This window comes from Triturus cristatus, chromosome 12 (assembly GCF_964204655.1).
Source record: "Triturus cristatus chromosome 12, aTriCri1.1, whole genome shotgun sequence".
In the NCBI taxonomy this organism is placed as follows: Eukaryota; Metazoa; Chordata; class Amphibia; order Caudata; family Salamandridae; genus Triturus; species Triturus cristatus.
The window spans coordinates 184,049,814-184,072,816 of record NC_140595.1 but is presented as its reverse complement, the minus strand read 5'-3'; positions in this window follow the sequence as shown (position 1 = coordinate 184,072,816).

The following is a 23,003-nucleotide window of genomic DNA, read 5'->3' as shown; positions in this document are numbered from 1 at the left end:
CACATTTGTACGTGGATAATCACTTTTAGAGATAAAATGAGATGTTTAAAGTGATTTTCATGCTTCCAGGGGCCCTGAACGCAAGATTTGTGGAATGGGTAAACGTGAATGAAAATGGCCAATTTACTCACTCTGAGGCCTTAAAAAGTGTTTATCCACCTCGGGAAGTGAAATAAATAACATTTGGAGGCCTTTATTGTTCAATCAAAAATGCCCAATTTTTGACGAAAGAGATAACCACCCCCCCTTACGACATGCTTCAGAAACTAAAAAAATGGTCCGTTTTCAAATGTTGCGTCTTTGAACTAAAATTCACATTTGTACGTGGATAATCACTTTTAGAGATAAAATGAGATGTTTAAAGTGATTTTCATGCTTCCAGGGGCCCTGAACGCAAGCTTTGTGGAATGGGTAAACGTGAATGAAAATGGCCAATTTACTCACTCTGAGGCCTTAAAAAGTGTTTCTCCACCACTGGAAGTGAATTAAATAACATTTTTAGGCCTTTATTGTTCAATCAAAAATGCCCAATTTTTGACAAAAGAGATAACCACCCCCCCTTACGCCATGCTTCAGAAACTAAAAAAATGGTCAGTTTTCAAATGTTGCGTCTTTGAACTAAAATTCACATTTGTTTGTGGATAATCACTTTTAGAGATAAAATGAGATGTTTAAAGTGATTTTCATGCTTCCAGGGGCCCTGAACGCAAGATTTGTGGAATGGGTAAACGTGAATGAAAATGGCCAATTTACTCACTCTGAGGCCTTAAAAAGTGTTTATCCACCTCGGGAAGTGAAATAAATAACATTTGGAGGCCTTTATTGTTCAATCAAAAATGCCCAATTTTTGACGAAAGAGATAACCACCCCCCCTTACGACATGCTTCAGAAACTAAAAAAATGGTCCGTTTTCAAATGTTGCGTCTTTGAACTAAAATTCACATTTGTACGTGGATAATCACTTTTAGAGATAAAATGAGATGTTTAAAGTGATTTTCATGCTTCCAGGGGCCCTGAACTCAAGCTTTGTGGAATGGGTAAACGTGAATGAAAATGGCCAATTTACTCACTCTGAGGCCTTAAAAAGTGTTTCTCCACCACTGGAAGTGAATTAAATAACATTTTTAGGCCTTTATTGTTCAATCAAAAATGCCCAATTTTTGACAAAAGAGATAACCACCCCCCCTTACGCCATGCTTCAGAAACTAAAAAAATGGTCAGTTTTCAAATGTTGCGTCTTTGAACTAAAATTCACATTTGTTTGTGGATAATCACTTTTAGAGATAAAATGAGATGTTTAAAGTGATTTTCATGCTTCAAGGGGCCCTGAACGCAAAATTTGTGGAATGGGTAAACGTGAATGAAAATGGCCAATTTACTCACTCTGAGGCCTTAAAAAGTGTTTATCCACCAGGGGAAGTGAAATAAATAACATTTGGAGGCCTTTATTGTTCAATCAAAAATGCCCAATTTTTGACAAAAGAGATAACCACCCCCCCTTACGACATGCTTCAGAAACTAAAAAAATGGTCCGTTTTCAAATGTTGCGTCTTTGAACTAAAATTCACATTTGTACGTGGATAATCACTTTTAGAGATAAAATGAGATGTTTAAAGTGATTTTCATGCTTCCAGGGGATATGAACGCAAAATTTGTGGAATGGGTAAACGTGAATGAAAAGTGCCAATTTACTCACTCTGAGGCCTTAAAAAGTGTTTCTCCACCACGGGAAGTGAATTAAATAACATTTTTAGGCCTTTATTGTTCAATCAAAAATGCCTGATTTTTGACGAAATAGATAACCACCCCCCCTTACGACATGCTCAAGAAACTAAAAAAATGTGCCGTTTTCAAATGTTGCGTCTTTGAACTAAAATTCACATTTGTACGTGGATAATCACTTTTAGAGATAAAATGAGATGTTTAAAGTGATTTTCATGCTTCCAGGGGCCCTGAACGCAAAATTTGTGGAATGGGTAAACGTGAATCAAAATGGCCAATTTACTCACTCTGAGGCCTTAAAAAGTGTTTCTCCACCACGGGAAGTGAATTAAATAACATTTTTAGGCCTTTATTGTTCAATCAAAAATGCCCAATTTTTGACAAAAGAGATAACCACCCCCCCTTACGACATGCTTCAGAAACTAAAAAAATGGTGCGTTTTCAAATGTTGCGTCTTTGAACTAAAATTCACATTTGTACGTGGATAATCACTTTTAGAGATAAAATGAGATGTTTAAAGTGATTTTCATGCTTCCAGGGGCCCTGAACGCAAGATTTCTGGAATGGGTAAACGTGAATGAAAATGGCCAATTTACTCACTCTGAGGCCTTAAAAAGTGTTTCTCCACCACAGGAAGTGAATTAAATTACATTTTTAGGCCTTTATTGTTCAATCAAAAATGCCCAATTTTTGACAAAAGAGATAACCACCCCCCCTTACGACATGCTTCAGAAACTAAAAAAATGGTCCGTTTTCAAATGTTGCGTCTTTGAACTAAAATTCACATTTGTACGTGGATAATCACTTTTAGAGATAAAATGAGATGTTTAAAGTGATTTTCATGCTTCCAGGGGATATGAATGCAAAATTTGTGGAATGGGTAAACGTGAATGAAAAGGGCCAATTTACTCACTCTGAGGCCTTAAAAAGTGTTTCTCCACCACGGGAAGTGAAATAAATAACATTTGGAGGCCTTTATTGTTCAATCAAAAATGCCTGATTTTTGACAAAAGAGATAACCACCCCCCCTTACGACATGCTCCAGAAACTAAAAAAATGTGCCGTTTTCAAATGGTGCGTCATTGAACTAAAATTCACATTTGTACGTGGATAATCACTTTTAGAGATCAAATGAGATGTTTAAAGTGATTTTCATGCTTCAAGGGGCCCTGAACGCAAAATTTGTGGAATGGGTAAACGTGAATGAAAATGGCCAATTTACTCACTCTGAGGCCTTAAAAAGTGTTTATCCACCAGGGGAAGTGAAATAAATAACATTTGGAGGCCTTTATTGTTCAATCAAAAACTGCCCAATTTTTGACAAAAGAGATAACCACCCCCCCTTAGGACATGCTTCAGAAACTAAAAAAATGGTCCGTTTTCAAATGTTGCGTCTTTGAACTAAAATTCACATTTGTACGTGGATAATCACTTTTAGAGATAAAATGAGATGTTTAAAGTGATTTTCATGCTTCCAGGGGATATGAACGCAAAATTTGTGGAATGGGTAAACGTGAATGAAAAGTGCCAATTTACTCACTCTGAGGCCTTAAAAAGTGTTTCTCAACCACGGGAAGTGAATTAAATAACATTTTTAGGCCTTTATTGTTCAATCAAAAATGCCCAATTTTTGACAAAAGAGATAACCACCTCCCCTTACGACATGCTTCAGAAACTAAAAAAATGGTCTGTTTTCAAATGTTGCGTCTTTGAACTAAAATTCACATTTGTACGTGGATAATCACTTTTAGAGATAAAATGAGATGTTTAAAGTGATTTTCATGCTTCCAGGGGCCCTGAACGCAAAATTTGTGGAATGGGTAAACGTGAATGAAAATGGCCAATTTACTCACTCTGAGGCCTTAAAAAGTGATTCTCCACCACGGGAAGTGAATTAAATAACATTTCTAGGCCTTTATTGTTCAATCAAAAATGCCCAATTTTTGACAAAAGAGATAACCACCCCCCCCTTACGACATGCTTCAGAAACTAAAAAAATGGTCTGTTTTCAAATGTTGCGTCTTTGAACTAAAATTCACATTTGTACGTGGATAATCACTTTTAGAGATAAAATGAGATGTTTAAAGTGATTTTCATGCGTCCAGGGGCCCTGAACGCAAGATTTGTGGAATGGGTAAACGTGAATGAAAATGGCCAATTTACTCACTCTGAGGCCTTAAAAAGTGTTTATCCACCTCGGGAAGTGAAATAAATAACATTTGGAGGCCTTTATTGTTCAATCAAAAATGCCCAATTTTTGACGAAAGAGATAACCACCCCCCCTTACGACATGCTTCAGAAACTAAAAAAATGGTCCGTTTTCAAATGTTGCGTCTTTGAACTAAAATTCACATTTGTACGTGGATAATCACTTTTAGAGATAAAATGAGATGTTTAAAGTGATTTTCATGCTTCCAGGGGCCCTGAACGCAAGCTTTGTGGAATGGGTAAACGTGAATGAAAATGGCCAATTTACTCACTCTGAGGCCTTAAAAAGTGTTTCTCCACCACTGGAAGTGAATTAAATAACATTTTTAGGCCTTTATTGTTCAATCAAAAATGCCCAATTTTTGACAAAAGAGATAACCACCCCCCCTTACGCCATGCTTCAGAAACTAAAAAAATGGTCAGTTTTCAAATGTTGCGTCTTTGAACTAAAATTCACATTTGTTTGTGGATAATCACTTTTAGAGATAAAATGAGATGTTTAAAGTGATTTTCATGCTTCAAGGGGCCCTGAACGCAAAATTTGTGGAATGGGTAAACGTGAATGAAAATGGCCAATTTACTCACTCTGAGGCCTTAAAAAGTGTTTATCCACCAGGGGAAGTGAAATAAATAACATTTGGAGGCCTTTATTGTTCAATCAAAAATGCCCAATTTTTGACAAAAGAGATAACCACCCCCCCTTACGACATGCTTCAGAAACTAAAAAAATGGTCCGTTTTCAAATGTTGCGTCTTTGAACTAAAATTCACATTTGTACGTGGATAATCACTTTTAGAGATAAAATGAGATGTTTAAAGTGATTTTCATGCTTCCAGGGGATATGAACGCAAAATTTGTGGAATGGGTAAACGTGAATGAAAAGTGCCAATTTACTCACTCTGAGGCCTTAAAAAGTGTTTCTCCACCACGGGAAGTGAATTAAATAACATTTTTAGGCCTTTATTGTTCAATCAAAAATGCCTGATTTTTGACGAAATAGATAACCACCCCCCCTTACGACATGCTCAAGAAACTAAAAAAATGTGCCGTTTTCAAATGTTGCGTCTTTGAACTAAAATTCACATTTGTACGTGGATAATCACTTTTAGAGATAAAATGAGATGTTTAAAGTGATTTTCATGCTTCCAGGGGCCCTGAACGCAAAATTTGTGGAATGGGTAAACGTGAATCAAAATGGCCAATTTACTCACTCTGAGGCCTTAAAAAGTGTTTCTCCACCACGGGAAGTGAATTAAATAACATTTTTAGGCCTTTATTGTTCAATCAAAAATGCCCAATTTTTGACAAAAGAGATAACCACCCCCCCTTACGACATGCTTCAGAAACTAAAAAAATGGTGCGTTTTCAAATGTTGCGTCTTTGAACTAAAATTCACATTTGTACGTGGATAATCACTTTTAGAGATAAAATGAGATGTTTAAAGTGATTTTCATGCTTCCAGGGGCCCTGAACGCAAGATTTCTGGAATGGGTAAACGTGAATGAAAATGGCCAATTTACTCACTCTGAGGCCTTAAAAAGTGTTTCTCCACCACAGGAAGTGAATTAAATTACATTTTTAGGCCTTTATTGTTCAATCAAAAATGCCCAATTTTTGACAAAAGAGATAACCACCCCCCCTTACGACATGCTTCAGAAACTAAAAAAATGGTCCGTTTTCAAATGTTGCGTCTTTGAACTAAAATTCACATTTGTACGTGGATAATCACTTTTAGAGATAAAATGAGATGTTTAAAGTGATTTTCATGCTTCCAGGGGATATGAATGCAAAATTTGTGGAATGGGTAAACGTGAATGAAAAGGGCCAATTTACTCACTCTGAGGCCTTAAAAAGTGTTTCTCCACCACGGGAAGTGAAATAAATAACATTTGGAGGCCTTTATTGTTCAATCAAAAATGCCTGATTTTTGACAAAAGAGATAACCACCCCCCCTTACGACATGCTCCAGAAACTAAAAAAATGTGCCGTTTTCAAATGGTGCGTCATTGAACTAAAATTCACATTTGTACGTGGATAATCACTTTTAGAGATCAAATGAGATGTTTAAAGTGATTTTCATGCTTCAAGGGGCCCTGAACGCAAAATTTGTGGAATGGGTAAACGTGAATGAAAATGGCCAATTTACTCACTCTGAGGCCTTAAAAAGTGTTTATCCACCAGGGGAAGTGAAATAAATAACATTTGGAGGCCTTTATTGTTCAATCAAAAACTGCCCAATTTTTGACAAAAGAGATAACCACCCCCCCTTACGACATGCTTCAGAAACTAAAAAAATGGTCCGTTTTCAAATGTTGCGTCTTTGAACTAAAATTCACATTTGTACGTGGATAATCACTTTTAGAGATAAAATGAGATGTTTAAAGTGATTTTCATGCTTCCAGGGGATATGAACGCAAAATTTGTGGAATGGGTAAACGTGAATGAAAAGTGCCAATTTACTCACTCTGAGGCCTTAAAAAGTGTTTCTCAACCACGGGAAGTGAATTAAATAACATTTTTAGGCCTTTATTGTTCAATCAAAAATGCCCAATTTTTGACAAAAGAGATAACCACCTCCCCTTACGACATGCTTCAGAAACTAAAAAAATGGTCTGTTTTCAAATGTTGCGTCTTTGAACTAAAATTCACATTTGTACGTGGATAATCACTTTTAGAGATAAAATGAGATGTTTAAAGTGATTTTCATGCTTCCAGGGGCCCTGAACGCAAAATTTGTGGAATGGGTAAACGTGAATGAAAATGGCCAATTTACTCACTCTGAGGCCTTAAAAAGTGATTCTCCACCACGGGAAGTGAATTAAATAACATTTCTAGGCCTTTATTGTTCAATCAAAAATGCCCAATTTTTGACAAAAGAGATAACCACCCCCCCCTTACGACATGCTTCAGAAACTAAAAAAATGGTCTGTTTTCAAATGTTGCGTCTTTGAACTAAAATTCACATTTGTACGTGGATAATCACTTTTAGAGATAAAATGAGATGTTTAAAGTGATTTTCATGCGTCCAGGGGCCCTGAACGCAAGATTTGTGGAATGGGTAAACGTGAATGAAAATGGCCAATTTACTCACTCTGAGGCCTTAAAAAGTGTTTCTCCATCTCGGGAAGTGAAATAAATAACATTTGGAGGCCTTTATTGTTCAATCAAAAATGCCCAATTTTTGACGAAAGAGATAACCACCCCCCCTTACGACATGCTTCAGAAAGTAAAAAAATGGTCCGTTTTCAAATGTTGGGTCTTTGAACTAAAATTCACATTTGTACGTGGATAATCACTTTTAGAGATAAAATGAAATGTTTAAAGTGATTTTCATGCTTCCAGGGGCCCTGAACGCAAGATTTGTGGAATGGGTAAACGTGAATGAAAATGGCCAATTTACTCACTCTGAGGCCATAAAAAGTCTTTCTCCACCACTGGAAGTGAATTAAATAACATTTTTAGGCCTTTATTGTTCAATCAAAAATGCCCAATTTTTGACAAAAGAGATAACCACCCCCCCTTACGACATGCTTCAGAAACTAAAAAAATGGTCCGTTTTCAAATGTTGCGTCTTTGAACTAAAATTCACATTTGTACGTGGATAATCACTTTTAGAGATAAAATGAGATGTTTAAAGTGATTTTCATGCTTCCAGGGGCCCTGAACGCAAGATTTGTGGAATGGGTAAACGTGAATGAAAATGGCCAATTTACTCACTCTGAGGCCTTAAAAAGTGTTTATCCACCTCGGGAAGTGAAATAAATAACATTTGGAGGCCTTTATTGTTCAATCAAAAATGCCCAATTTTTGACGAAAGAGATAACCACCCCCCCTTACGACATGCTTCAGAAACTAAAAAAATGGTCCGTTTTCAAATGTTGCGTCTTTGAACTAAAATTCACATTTGTACGTGGATAATCACTTTTAGAGATAAAATGAGATGTTTAAAGTGATTTTCATGCTTCCAGGGGCCCTGAACGCAAGCTTTGTGGAATGGGTAAACGTGAATGAAAATGGCCAATTTACTCACTCTGAGGCCTTAAAAAGTGTTTCTCCACCACTGGAAGTGAATTAAATAACATTTTTAGGCCTTTATTGTTCAATCAAAAATGCCCAATTTTTGACAAAAGAGATAACCACCCCCCCTTACGCCATGCTTCAGAAACTAAAAAAATGGTCAGTTTTCAAATGTTGCGTCTTTGAACTAAAATTCACATTTGTTTGTGGATAATCACTTTTAGAGATAAAATGAGATGTTTAAAGTGATTTTCATGCTTCCAGGGGCCCTGAACGCAAGATTTGTGGAATGGGTAAACGTGAATGAAAATGGCCAATTTACTCACTCTGAGGCCTTAAAAAGTGTTTATCCACCTCGGGAAGTGAAATAAATAACATTTGGAGGCCTTTATTGTTCAATCAAAAATGCCCAATTTTTGACGAAAGAGATAACCACCCCCCCTTACGACATGCTTCAGAAACTAAAAAAATGGTCCGTTTTCAAATGTTACGTCTTTGAACTAAAATTCACATTTGTACGTGGATAATCACTTTTAGAGATAAAATGAGATGTTTAAAGTGATTTTCATGCTTCCAGGGGCCCTGAACGCAAGCTTTGTGGAATGGGTAAACGTGAATGAAAATGGCCAATTTACTCACTCTGAGGCCTTAAAAAGTGTTTCTCCACCACTGGAAGTGAATTAAATAACATTTTTAGGCCTTTATTGTTCAATCAAAAATGCCCAATTTTTGACAAAAGAGATAACCACCCCCCCTTACGCCATGCTTCAGAAACTAAAAAAATGGTCAGTTTTCAAATGTTGCGTCTTTGAACTAAAATTCACATTTGTTTGTGGATAATCACTTTTAGAGATAAAATGAGATGTTTAAAGTGATTTTCATGCTTCAAGGGGCCCTGAACGCAAAATTTGTGGAATGGGTAAACGTGAATGAAAATGGCCAATTTACTCACTCTGAGGCCTTAAAAAGTGTTTATCCACCAGGGGAAGTGAAATAAATAACATTTGGAGGCCTTTATTGTTCAATCAAAAATGCCCAATTTTTGACAAAAGAGATAACCACCCCCCCTTACGACATGCTTCAGAAACTAAAAAAATGGTCCGTTTTCAAATGTTGCGTCTTTGAACTAAAATTCACATTTGTACGTGGATAATCACTTTTAGAGATAAAATGAGATGTTTAAAGTGATTTTCATGCTTCCAGGGGATATGAACGCAAAATTTGTGGAATGGGTAAACGTGAATGAAAAGTGCCAATTTACTCACTCTGAGGCCTTAAAAAGTGTTTCTCCACCACGGGAAGTGAATTAAATAACATTTTTAGGCCTTTATTGTTCAATCAAAAATGCCTGATTTTTGACGAAATAGATAACCACCCCCCCTTACGACATGCTCAAGAAACTAAAAAAATGTGCCGTTTTCAAATGTTGCGTCTTTGAACTAAAATTCACATTTGTACGTGGATAATCACTTTTAGAGATAAAATGAGATGTTTAAAGTGATTTTCATTCTTCCAGGGGCCCTGAACGCAAAATTTGTGGAATGGGTAAACGTGAATCAAAATGGCCAATTTACTCACTCTGAGGCCTTAAAAAGTGTTTCTCCACCACGGGAAGTGAATTAAATAACATTTTTAGGCCTTTATTGTTCAATCAAAAATGCCCAATTTTTGACAAAAGAGATAACCACCCCCCCTTACGACATGCTTCAGAAACTAAAAAAATGGTGCGTTTTCAAATGTTGCGTCTTTGAACTAAAATTCACATTTGTACGTGGATAATCACTTTTAGAGATAAAATGAGATGTTTAAAGTGATTTTCATGCTTCCAGGGGCCCTGAACGCAAGATTTCTGGAATGGGTAAACGTGAATGAAAATGGCCAATTTACTCACTCTGAGGCCTTAAAAAGTGTTTCTCCACCACAGGAAGTGAATTAAATTACATTTTTAGGCCTTTATTGTTCAATCAAAAATGCCCAATTTTTGACAAAAGAGATAACCACCCCCCCTTACGACATGCTTCAGAAACTAAAAAAATGGTCCGTTTTCAAATGTTGCGTCTTTGAACTAAAATTCACATTTGTACGTGGATAATCACTTTTAGAGATAAAATGAGATGTTTAAAGTGATTTTCATGCTTCCAGGGGATATGAATGCAAAATTTGTGGAATGGGTAAACGTGAATGAAAAGGGCCAATTTACTCACTCTGAGGCCTTAAAAAGTGTTTCTCCACCACGGGAAGTGAAATAAATAACATTTGGAGGCCTTTATTGTTCAATCAAAAATGCCTGATTTTTGACAAAAGAGATAACCACCCCCCCTTACGACATGCTCCAGAAACTAAAAAAATGTGCCGTTTTCAAATGGTGCGTCATTGAACTAAAATTCACATTTGTACGTGGATAATCACTTTTAGAGATCAAATGAGATGTTTAAAGTGATTTTCATGCTTCAAGGGGCCCTGAACGCAAAATTTGTGGAATGGGTAAACGTGAATGAAAATGGCCAATTTACTCACTCTGAGGCCTTAAAAAGTGTTTATCCACCAGGGGAAGTGAAATAAATAACATTTGGAGGCCTTTATTGTTCAATCAAAAACTGCCCAATTTTTGACAAAAGAGATAACCACCCCCCCTTACGACATGCTTCAGAAACTAAAAAAATGGTCCGTTTTCAAATGTTGCGTCTTTGAACTAAAATTCACATTTGTACGTGGATAATCACTTTTAGAGATAAAATGAGATGTTTAAAGTGATTTTCATGCTTCCAGGGGATATGAACGCAAAATTTGTGGAATGGGTAAACGTGAATGAAAAGTGCCAATTTACTCACTCTGAGGCCTTAAAAAGTGTTTCTCAACCACGGGAAGTGAATTAAATAACATTTTTAGGCCTTTATTGTTCAATCAAAAATGCCCAATTTTTGACAAAAGAGATAACCACCTCCCCTTACGACATGCTTCAGAAACTAAAAAAATGGTCTGTTTTCAAATGTTGCGTCTTTGAACTAAAATTCACATTTGTACGTGGATAATCACTTTTAGAGATAAAATGAGATGTTTAAAGTGATTTTCATGCTTCCAGGGGCCCTGAACGCAAGATTTGTGGAATGGGTAAACGTGAATGAAAATGGCCAATTTACTCACTCTGAGGCCTTAAAAAGTGTTTCTCCACCACGGGAAGTGAATTAAATTACATTTTTTGGCCTTTATTGTTCAATCAAAAATGCCCAATTTTTGACAAAAGAGATAACCACCCCCCCTTACGACATGCTTCAGAAACTAAAAAAATGGTCCGTTTTCAAATGTTGCGTCTTTGAACTAAAATTCACATTTGTACGTGGATAATCACTTTTAGAGATAAAATGAGATGTTTAAAGTGATTTTCATGCTTCCAGGGGATATGAACGCAAAATTTGTGGAATGGGTAAACGTGAATGAAAAGGGCCAATTTACTCACTCTGAGGCCTTAAAAAGTGTTTCTCCACCACGGGAAGTGAAATAAATAACATTGCGTCTTTGAACTAAAATTTAAATTTGTACGTGGATAATCACTTTTAGAGATAAAATGAGATGTTTAAAGTGATTTTCATGCTTCCAGGGGCCCTGAACGCAAAATTTGTGGAATGGGTAAACGTGAATGAAAATGGCCAATTTACTCACTCTGAGGCCTTAAAAAGTGATTCTCCACCACGGGAAGTGAATTAAATAACATTTCTAGGCCTTTATTGTTCAATCAAAAATGCCCAATTTTTGACAAAAGAGATAACCACCCCCCCCTTACGACATGCTTCAGAAACTAAAAAAATGGTCTGTTTTCAAATGTTGCGTCTTTGAACTAAAATTCACATTTGTACGTGGATAATCACTTTTAGAGATAAAATGAGATGTTTAAAGTGATTTTCATGCGTCCAGGGGCCCTGAACGCAAGATTTGTGGAATGGGTAAACGTGAATGAAAATGGCCAATTTACTCACTCTGAGGCCTTAAAAAGTGTTTCTCCACCTCGGGAAGTGAAATAAATAACATTTGGAGGCCTTTATTGTTCAATCAAAAATGCCCAATTTTTGACGAAAGAGATAACCACCCCCCCTTACGACATGCTTCAGAAAGTAAAAAAATGGTCCGTTTTCAAATGTTGGGTCTTTGAACTAAAATTCACATTTGTACGTGGATAATCACTTTTAGAGATAAAATGAAATGTTTAAAGTGATTTTCATGCTTCCAGGGGCCCTGAACGCAAGATTTGTGGAATGGGTAAACGTGAATGAAAATGGCCAATTTACTCACTCTGAGGCCATAAAAAGTCTTTCTCCACCACTGGAAGTGAATTAAATAACATTTTTAGGCCTTTATTGTTCAATCAAAAATGCCCAATTTTTGACAAAAGAGATAACCACCCCCCCTTACGCCATGCTTCAGAAAATAAAAAAATGGTCCGTTTTCAAATGTTGCGTCTTTGAGCTAAAATTCACATTTGTTCGTGGATAATCACTTTTAGAGATAAAATGAGATGTTTAAAGTGATTTTCATGCTTCCAGGGGCCCTGAACGCAAAATTTGTGGAATGGGTAAACGGGAATGAAAATGGCCAATTTACTCACTCTGAGGCCTTAAAAAGTGTTTCTCAACCACGGGAAGTGAATTAAATAACATTTTTAGGCCTTTATTGTTCAATCAAAAATGCCCAATTTTTGACAAAAGAGATAACCACCTCCCCTTACGACATGCTTCAGAAACTAAAAAAATGGTCTGTTTTCAAATGTTGCGTCTTTGAACTAAAATTCACATTTGTACGTGGATAATCACTTTTAGAGATAAAATGAGATGTTTAAAGTGATTTTCATGCTTCCAGGGGATATGAACGCAAAATTTGTGGAATGGGTAAACGTGAATGAAAAGTGCCAATTTACTCACTCTGAGGCCTTAAAAAGTGTTTCTCAACCACGGGAAGTGAATTAAATAACATTTTTAGGCCTTTATTGTTCAATCAAAAATGCCCAATTTTTGACAAAAGAGATAACCACCTCCCCTTACGACATGCTTCAGAAACTAAAAAAATGGTCTGTTTTCAAATGTTGCGTCTTTGAACTAAAATTCACATTTGTACGTGGATAATCACTTTTAGAGATAAAATGAGATGTTTAAAGTGATTTTCATGCTTCCAGGGGCCCTGAACGCAAGATTTGTGGAATGGGTAAACGTGAATGAAAATGGCCAATTTACTCACTCTGAGGCCTTAAAAAGTGTTTCTCCACCACGGGAAGTGAATTAAATTACATTTTTAGGCCTTTATTGTTCAATCAAAAATGCCCAATTTTTGACAAAAGAGATAACCACCCCCCCTTACGACATGCTTCAGAAACTAAAAAAATGGTCCGTTTTCAAATGTTGCGTCTTTGAACTAAAATTCACATTTGTACGTGGATAATCACTTTTAGAGATAAAATGAGATGTTTAAAGTGATTTTCATGCTTCCAGGGGATATGAACGCAAAATTTGTGGAATGGGTAAACGTGAATGAAAAGGGCCAATTTACTCACTCTGAGGCCTTAAAAAGTGTTTCTCCACCACGGGAAGTGAAATAAATAACATTGCGTCTTTGAACTAAAATTTAAATTTGTACGTGGATAATCACTTTTAGAGATAAAATGAGATGTTTAAAGTGATTTTCATGCTTCCAGGGGCCCTGAACGCAAAATTTGTGGAATGGGTAAACGTGAATGAAAATGGCCAATTTACTCACTCTGAGGCCTTAAAAAGTGATTCTCCACCACGGGAAGTGAATTAAATAACATTTCTAGGCCTTTATTGTTCAATCAAAAATGCCCAATTTTTGACAAAAGAGATAACCACCCCCCCTTACGACATGCTTCAGAAACTAAAAAAATGGTCTGTTTTCAAATGTTGCGTCTTTGAACTAAAATTCACATTTGTACGTGGATAATCACTTTTAGAGATAAAATGAGATGTTTAAAGTGATTTTCATGCGTCCAGGGGCCCTGAACGCAAGATTTGTGGAATGGGTAAACGTGAATGAAAATGGCCAATTTACTCACTCTGAGGCCTTAAAAAGTGTTTCTCCACCTCGGGAAGTGAAATAAATAACATTTGGAGGCCTTTATTGTTCAATCAAAAATGCCCAATTTTTGACGAAAGAGATAACCACCCCCCCTTACGACATGCTTCAGAAAGTAAAAAAATGGTCCGTTTTCAAATGTTGGGTCTTTGAACTAAAATTCACATTTGTACGTGGATAATCACTTTTAGAGATAAAATGAAATGTTTAAAGTGATTTTCATGCTTCCAGGGGCCCTGAACGCAAGATTTGTGGAATGGGTAAACGTGAATGAAAATGGCCAATTTACTCACTCTGAGGCCATAAAAAGTCTTTCTCCACCACTGGAAGTGAATTAAATAACATTTTTAGGCCTTTATTGTTCAATCAAAAATGCCCAATTTTTGACAAAAGAGATAACCACCCCCCCTTACGCCATGCTTCAGAAAATAAAAAAATGGTCCGTTTTCAAATGTTGCGTCTTTGAGCTAAAATTCACATTTGTTCGTGGATAATCACTTTTAGAGATAAAATGAGATGTTTAAAGTGATTTTCATGCTTCAAGGGGCCCTGAACGCAAAATTTGTGGAATGGGTAAACGTGAATGAAAATGGCCAATTTACTCACTCTGAGGCCTTAAAAAGTGTTTCTCCACCACGGGAAGTGAATTAAATTACATTTTTAGGCCTTTATTGTTCAATCAAAAATGCCCAATTTTTGACAAAAGAGATAACCACCCCCCCTTACGACATGCTTCAGAAACTAAAAAAATGGTCCGTTTTCAAATGTTGCGTCTTTGAACTAAAATTCACATTTGTACGTGGATAATCACTTTTAGAAATAAAATGAGATGTTTAAAGTGATTTTCATGCTTCCAGGGGCCCTGAACGCAAGATTTGTGGAATGGGTAAACGTGAATGAAAATGGCCAATTTACTCACTCTGAGGCCTTAAAAAGTGTTTATCCACCTCGGGAAGTGAAATAAATAACATTTGGAGGCCTTTATTGTTCAATCAAAAATGCCCAATTTTTGACGAAAGAGATAACCACCCCCCCTTACGACATGCTTCAGAAACTAAAAAAATGGTCCGTTTTCAAATGTTGCGTCTTTGAACTAAAATTCACATTTGTACGTGGATAATCACTTTTAGAGATAAAATGAGATGTTTAAAGTGATTTTCATGCTTCCAGGGGCCCTGAACGCAAGCTTTGTGGAATGGGTAAACGTGAATGAAAATGGCCAATTTACTCACTCTGAGGCCTTAAAAAGTGTTTCTCCACCACTGGAAGTGAATTAAATAACATTTTTAGGCCTTTATTGTTCAATCAAAAATGCCCAATTTTTGACAAAAGAGATAACCACCCCCCCTTACGCCATGCTTCAGAAACTAAAAAAATGGTCAGTTTTCAAATGTTGCGTCTTTGAACTAAAATTCACATTTGTTTGTGGATAATCACTTTTAGAGATAAAATGAGATGTTTAAAGTGATTTTCATGCTTCAAGGGGCCCTGAACGCAAAATTTGTGGAATGGGTAAACGTGAATGAAAATGGCCAATTTACTCACTCTGAGGCCTTAAAAAGTGTTTATCCACCAGGGGAAGTGAAATAAATAACATTTGGAGGCCTTTATTGTTCAATCAAAAATGTCCAATTTTTGACAAAAGAGATAACCACCCCCCCTTACGACATGCTTCAGAAACTAAAAAAATGGTCCGTTTTCAAATGTTGCGTCTTTGAACTAAAATTCACATTTGTACGTGGATAATCACTTTTAGAGATAAAATGAGATGTTTAAAGTGATTTTCATGCTTCCAGGGGATATGAATGCAAAATTTGTGGAATGGGTAAACGTGAATGAAAAGGGCCAATTTACTCACTCTGAGGCCTTAAAAAGTGTTTCTCCACCACGGGAAGTGAAATAAATAACATTTGGAGGCCTTTATTGTTCAATCAAAAATGCCTGATTTTTGACAAAAGAGATAACCACCCCTCCTTACGACATGCTCCAGAAACTAAAAAAATGTGCCGTTTTCAAATGGTGCGTCATTGAACTAAAATTCACATTTGTACGTGGATAATCACTTTTAGAGATCAAATGAGATGTTTAAAGTGATTTTCATGCTTCAAGGGGCCCTGAACGCAAGATTTGTGGAATGGGTAAACGTGAATGAAAATGGCCAATTTACTCACTCTGAGGCCTTAAAAAGTGTTTATCCACCAGGGGAAGTGAAATAAATAACATTTGGAGGCCTTTATTGTTCAATCAAAAACTGCCCAATTTTTGACAAAAGAGATAACCACCCCCCCTTACGACATGCTTCAGAAACTAAAAAAATGGTCCGTTTTCAAATGTTGCGTCTTTGAACTAAAATTCACATTTGTACGTGGATAATCACTTTTAGAGATAAAATGAGATGTTTAAAGTGATTTTCATGCTTCCAGGGGATATGAACGCAAAATTTGTGGAATGGGTAAACGTGAATGAAAAGGGCCAATTTACTCACTCTGAGGCCTTAAAAAGTGTTTCTCCACCACGGGAAGTGAAATAAATAACATTTTTAGGCCTTCATTATTCAATCAAAAATGCCCAATTTTTGACGAAAGAGATAACCACCCCCCCTTACGACATGCTTCAGAAACTAAAAAAATGGTCCGTTTTCAAATGTTGCGTCTTTGAACTAAAATTCACATTTGTACGTGGATAATCACTTTTAGAGATAAAATGAGATGTTTAAAGTGATTTTCATGCTTCCAGGGGATATGAACGCAAAATTTGTGGAATGGGTAAACGTGAATGAAAAGTGCCAATTTACTCACTCTGAGGCCTTAAAAAGTGTTTCTCCACCACGGGAAGTGAATTAAATAACATTTTTAGGCCTTTATTGTTCAATCAAAAATGCCCAATTTTTGACAAAAGAGATAACCACCTCCCCTTACGACATGCTTCAGAAACTAAAAAAATGGTCTGTTTTCAAATGTTGCGTCTTTGAACTAAAATTCACATTTGTACGTGGATAATCACTTTTAGAGATAAAATGAGATGTTTAAAGTGATTTTCATGCTTCCAGGGGCCCTGAACGCAAGATTTGTGGAATGGGTAAACGTGAATGAAAATGGCCAATTTACTCACTCTGAGGCCTTAAAAAGTGTTTCTCCACCACGGGAAGTGAATTAAATTACATTTTTAGGCCTTTATTGTTCAATCAAAAATGCCCAATTTTTGACAAAAGAGATAACCACCCCCCCTTACGACATGCTTCAGAAACTAAAAAAATGGTCCGTTTTCAAATGTTGCGTCTTTGAACTAAAATTCACATTTGTACGTGGATAATCACTTTTAGAGATAAAATGAGATGTTTAAAGTGATTTTCATGCTTCCAGGGGATATGAACGCAAAATTTGTGGAATGGGTAAACGTGAATGAAAAGGGCCAATTTACTCACTCTGAGGCCTTAAAAAGTGTTTCTCCACCACGGGAAGTGAAATAAATAACATTGCGTCTTTGAACTAAAATTTAAATTTGTACGTGGATAATCACTTTTAGAGATAAAATGAGATGTTTAAAGTGATTTTCATGCTTCCAGGGGCCCTGAACGCAAAATTTGTGGAATGGGTAAACGTGAATGAAAATGGCCAATTTACTCACTCTGAGGCCTTAAAAAGTGATTCTCCACCACGGGAAGTGAATTAAATAACATTTCTAGGCCTTTATTGTTCAATCAAAAATGCCCAATTTTTGACAAAAGAGATAACCACCCCCCCCTTACGACATGCTTCAGAAACTAAAAAAATGGTCTGTTTTCAAATGTTGCGTCTTTGAACTAAAATTCACATTTGTACGTGGATAATCACTTTTAGAGATAAAATGAGATGTTTAAAGTGATTTTCATGCGTCCAGGGGCCCTGAACGCAAGATTTGTGGAATGGGTAAACGTGAATGAAAATGGCCAATTTACTCACTCTGAGGCCTTAAAAAGTGTTTCTCCACCTCGGGAAGTGAAATAAATAACATTTGGAGGCCTTTATTGTTCAATCAAAAATGCCCAATTTTTGACGAAAGAGATAACCACCCCCCCTTACGACATGCTTCAGAAAGTAAAAAAATGGTCCGTTTTCAAATGTTGGGTCTTTGAACTAAAATTCACATTTGTACGTGGATAATCACTTTTAGAGATAAAATGAAATGTTTAAAGTGATTTTCATGCTTCCAGGGGCCCTGAACGCAAGATTTGTGGAATGGGTAAACGTGAATGAAAATGGCCAATTTACTCACTCTGAGGCCATAAAAAGTCTTTCTCCACCACTGGAAGTGAATTAAATAACATTTTTAGGCCTTTATTGTTCAATCAAAAATGCCCAATTTTTGACAAAAGAGATAACCACCCCCCCTTACGCCATGCTTCAGAAAATAAAAAAATGGTCCGTTTTCAAATGTTGCGTCTTTGAGCTAAAATTCACATTTGTTCGTGGATAATCACTTTTAGAGATAAAATGAGATGTTTAAAGTGATTTTCATGCTTCCAGGGGCCCTGAACGCAAAATTTGTGGAATGGGTAAACGGGAATGAAAATGGCCAATTTACTCACTCTGAGGCCTTAAAAAGTGTTTCTCAACCACGGGAAGTGAATTAAATAACATTTTTAGGCCTTTATTGTTCAATCAAAAATGCCCAATTTTTGACAAAAGAGATAACCACCTCCCCTTACGACATGCTTCAGAAACTAAAAAAATGGTCTGTTTTCAAATGTTGCGTCTTTGAACTAAAATTCACATTTGTACGTGGATAATCACTTTTAGAGATAAAATGAGATGTTTAAAGTGATTTTCATGCTTCCAGGGGCCCTGAACGCAAGATTTGTGGAATGGGTAAACGTGAATGAAAATGGCCAATTTACTCACTCTGAGGCCTTAAAAAGTGTTTCTCCACCACGGGAAGTGAATTAAATTACATTTTTAGGCCTTTATTGTTCAATCAAAAATGCCCAATTTTTGACAAAAGAGATAACCACCCCCCCTTACGACATGCTTCAGAAACTAAAAAAATGGTCCGTTTTCAAATGTTGCGTCTTTGAACTAAAATTCACATTTGTACGTGGATAATCACTTTTAGAGATAAAATGAGATGTTTAAAGTGATTTTCATGCTTCCAGGGGATATGAACGCAAAATTTGTGGAATGGGTAAACGTGAATGAAAAGGGCCAATTTACTCACTCTGAGGCCTTAAAAAGTGTTTCTCCACCACGGGAAGTGAAATAAATAACATTGCGTCTTTGAACTAAAATTTAAATTTGTACGTGGATAATCACTTTTAGAGATAAAATGAGATGTTTAAAGTGATTTTCATGCTTCCAGGGGCCCTGAACGCAAAATTTGTGGAATGGGTAAACGTGAATGAAAATGGCCAATTTACTCACTCTGAGGCCTTAAAAAGTGATTCTCCACCACGGGAAGTGAATTAAATAACATTTCTAGGCCTTTATTGTTCAATCAAAAATGCCCAATTTTTGACAAAAGAGATAACCACCCCCCCCTTACGACATGCTTCAGAAACTAAAAAAATGGTCTGTTTTCAAATGTTGCGTCTTTGAACTAAAATTCACATTTGTACGTGGATAATCACTTTTAGAGATAAAATGAGATGTTTAAAGTGATTTTCATGCGTCCAGGGGCCCTGAACGCAAGATTTGTGGAATGGGTAAACGTGAATGAAAATGGCCAATTTACTCACTCTGAGGCCTTAAAAAGTGTTTCTCCACCTCGGGAAGTGAAATAAATAACATTTGGAGGCCTTTATTGTTCAATCAAAAATGCCCAATTTTTGACGAAAGAGATAACCACCCCCCCTTACGACATGCTTCAGAAAGTAAAAAAATGGTCCGTTTTCAAATGTTGGGTCTTTGAACTAAAATTCACATTTGTACGTGGATAATCACTTTTAGAGATAAAATGAAATGTTTAAAGTGATTTTCATGCTTCCAGGGGCCCTGAACGCAAGATTTGTGGAATGGGTAAACGTGAATGAAAATGGCCAATTTACTCACTCTGAGGCCATAAAAAGTCTTTCTCCACCACTGGAAGTGAATTAAATAACATTTTTAGGCCTTTATTGTTCAATCAAAAATGCCCAATTTTTGACAAAAGAGATAACCACCCCCCCTTACGCCATGCTTCAGAAAATAAAAAAATGGTCCGTTTTCAAATGTTGCGTCTTTGAGCTAAAATTCACATTTGTTCGTGGATAATCACTTTTAGAGATAAAATGAGATGTTTAAAGTGATTTTCATGCTTCAAGGGGCCCTGAACGCAAAATTTGTGGAATGGGTAAACGTGAATGAAAATGGCCAATTTACTCACTCTGAGGCCTTAAAAAGTGTTTCTCCACCACGGGAAGTGAATTAAATTACATTTTTAGGCCTTTATTGTTCAATCAAAAATGCCCAATTTTTGACAAAAGAGATAACCACCCCCCCTTACGACATGCTTCAGAAACTAAAAAAATGGTCCGTTTTCAAATGTTGCGTCTTTGAACTAAAATTCACATTTGTACGTGGATAATCACTTTTAGAAATAAAATGAGATGTTTAAAGTGATTTTCATGCTTCCAGGGGCCCTGAACGCAAGATTTGTGGAATGGGTAAACGTGAATGAAAATGGCCAATTTACTCACTCTGAGGCCTTAAAAAGTGTTTATCCACCTCGGGAAGTGAAATAAATAACATTTGGAGGCCTTTATTGTTCAATCAAAAATGCCCAATTTTTGACGAAAGAGATAACCACCCCCCCTTACGACATGCTTCAGAAACTAAAAAAATGGTCCGTTTTCAAATGTTGCGTCTTTGAACTAAAATTCACATTTGTACGTGGATAATCACTTTTAGAGATAAAATGAGATGTTTAAAGTGATTTTCATGCTTCCAGGGGCCCTGAACGCAAGCTTTGTGGAATGGGTAAACGTGAATGAAAATGGCCAATTTACTCACTCTGAGGCCTTAAAAAGTGTTTCTCCACCACTGGAAGTGAATTAAATAACATTTTTAGGCCTTTATTGTTCAATCAAAAATGCCCAATTTTTGACAAAAGAGATAACCACCCCCCCTTACGCCATGCTTCAGAAACTAAAAAAATGGTCAGTTTTCAAATGTTGCGTCTTTGAACTAAAATTCACATTTGTTTGTGGATAATCACTTTTAGAGATAAAATGAGATGTTTAAAGTGATTTTCATGCTTCAAGGGGCCCTGAACGCAAAATTTGTGGAATGGGTAAACGTGAATGAAAATGGCCAATTTACTCACTCTGAGGCCTTAAAAAGTGTTTATCCACCAGGGGAAGTGAAATAAATAACATTTGGAGGCCTTTATTGTTCAATCAAAAATGTCCAATTTTTGACAAAAGAGATAACCACCCCCCCTTACGACATGCTTCAGAAACTAAAAAAATGGTCCGTTTTCAAATGTTGCGTCTTTGAACTAAAATTCACATTTGTACGTGGATAATCACTTTTAGAGATAAAATGAGATGTTTAAAGTGATTTTCATGCTTCCAGGGGATATGAATGCAAAATTTGTGGAATGGGTAAACGTGAATGAAAAGGGCCAATTTACTCACTCTGAGGCCTTAAAAAGTGTTTCTCCACCACGGGAAGTGAAATAAATAACATTTGGAGGCCTTTATTGTTCAATCAAAAATGCCTGATTTTTGACAAAAGAGATAACCACCCCTCCTTACGACATGCTCCAGAAACTAAAAAAATGTGCCGTTTTCAAATGGTGCGTCATTGAACTAAAATTCACATTTGTACGTGGATAATCACTTTTAGAGATCAAATGAGATGTTTAAAGTGATTTTCATGCTTCAAGGGGCCCTGAACGCAAAATTTGTGGAATGGGTAAACGTGAATGAAAATGGCCAATTTACTCACTCTGAGGCCTTAAAAAGTGTTTATCCACCAGGGGAAGTGAAATAAATAACATTTGGAGGCCTTTATTGTTCAATCAAAAACTGCCCAATTTTTGACAAAAGAGATAACCACCCCCCCTTACGACATGCTTCAGAAACTAAAAAAATGGTCCGTTTTCAAATGTTGCGTCTTTGAACTAAAATTCACATTTGTACGTGGATAATCACTTTTAGAGATAAAATGAGATGTTTAAAGTGATTTTCATGCTTCCAGGGGATATGAACGCAAAATTTGTGGAATGGGTAAACGTGAATGAAAAGGGCCAATTTACTCACTCTGAGGCCTTAAAAAGTGTTTCTCCACCACGGGAAGTGAAATAAATAACATTTTTAGGCCTTCATTATTCAATCAAAAATGCCCAATTTTTGACGAAAGAGATAACCACCCCCCCTTACGACATGCTTCAGAAACTAAAAAAATGGTCCGTTTTCAAATGTTGCGTCTTTGAACTAAAATTCACATTTGTACGTGGATAATCACTTTTAGAGATAAAATGAGATGTTTAAAGTGATTTTCATGCTTCCAGGGGATATGAACGCAAAATTTGTGGAATGGGTAAACGTGAATGAAAAGTGCCAATTTACTCACTCTGAGGCCTTAAAAAGTGTTTCTCCACCACGGGAAGTGAATTAAATAACATTTTTAGGCCTTTATTGTTCAATCAAAAATGCCCAATTTTTGACAAAAGAGATAACCACCTCCCCTTACGACATGCTTCAGAAACTAAAAAAATGGTCTGTTTTCAAATGTTGCGTCTTTGAACTAAAATTCACATTTGTACGTGGATAATCACTTTTAGAGATAAAATGAGATGTTTAAAGTGATTTTCATGCTTCCAGGGGCCCTGAACGCAAGATTTGTGGAATGGGTAAACGTGAATGAAAATGGCCAATTTACTCACTCTGAGGCCTTAAAAAGTGTTTCTCCACCACGGGAAGTGAATTAAATTACATTTTTAGGCCTTTATTGTTCAATCAAAAATGCCCAATTTTTGACAAAAGAGATAACCACCCCCCCTTACGACATGCTTCAGAAACTAAA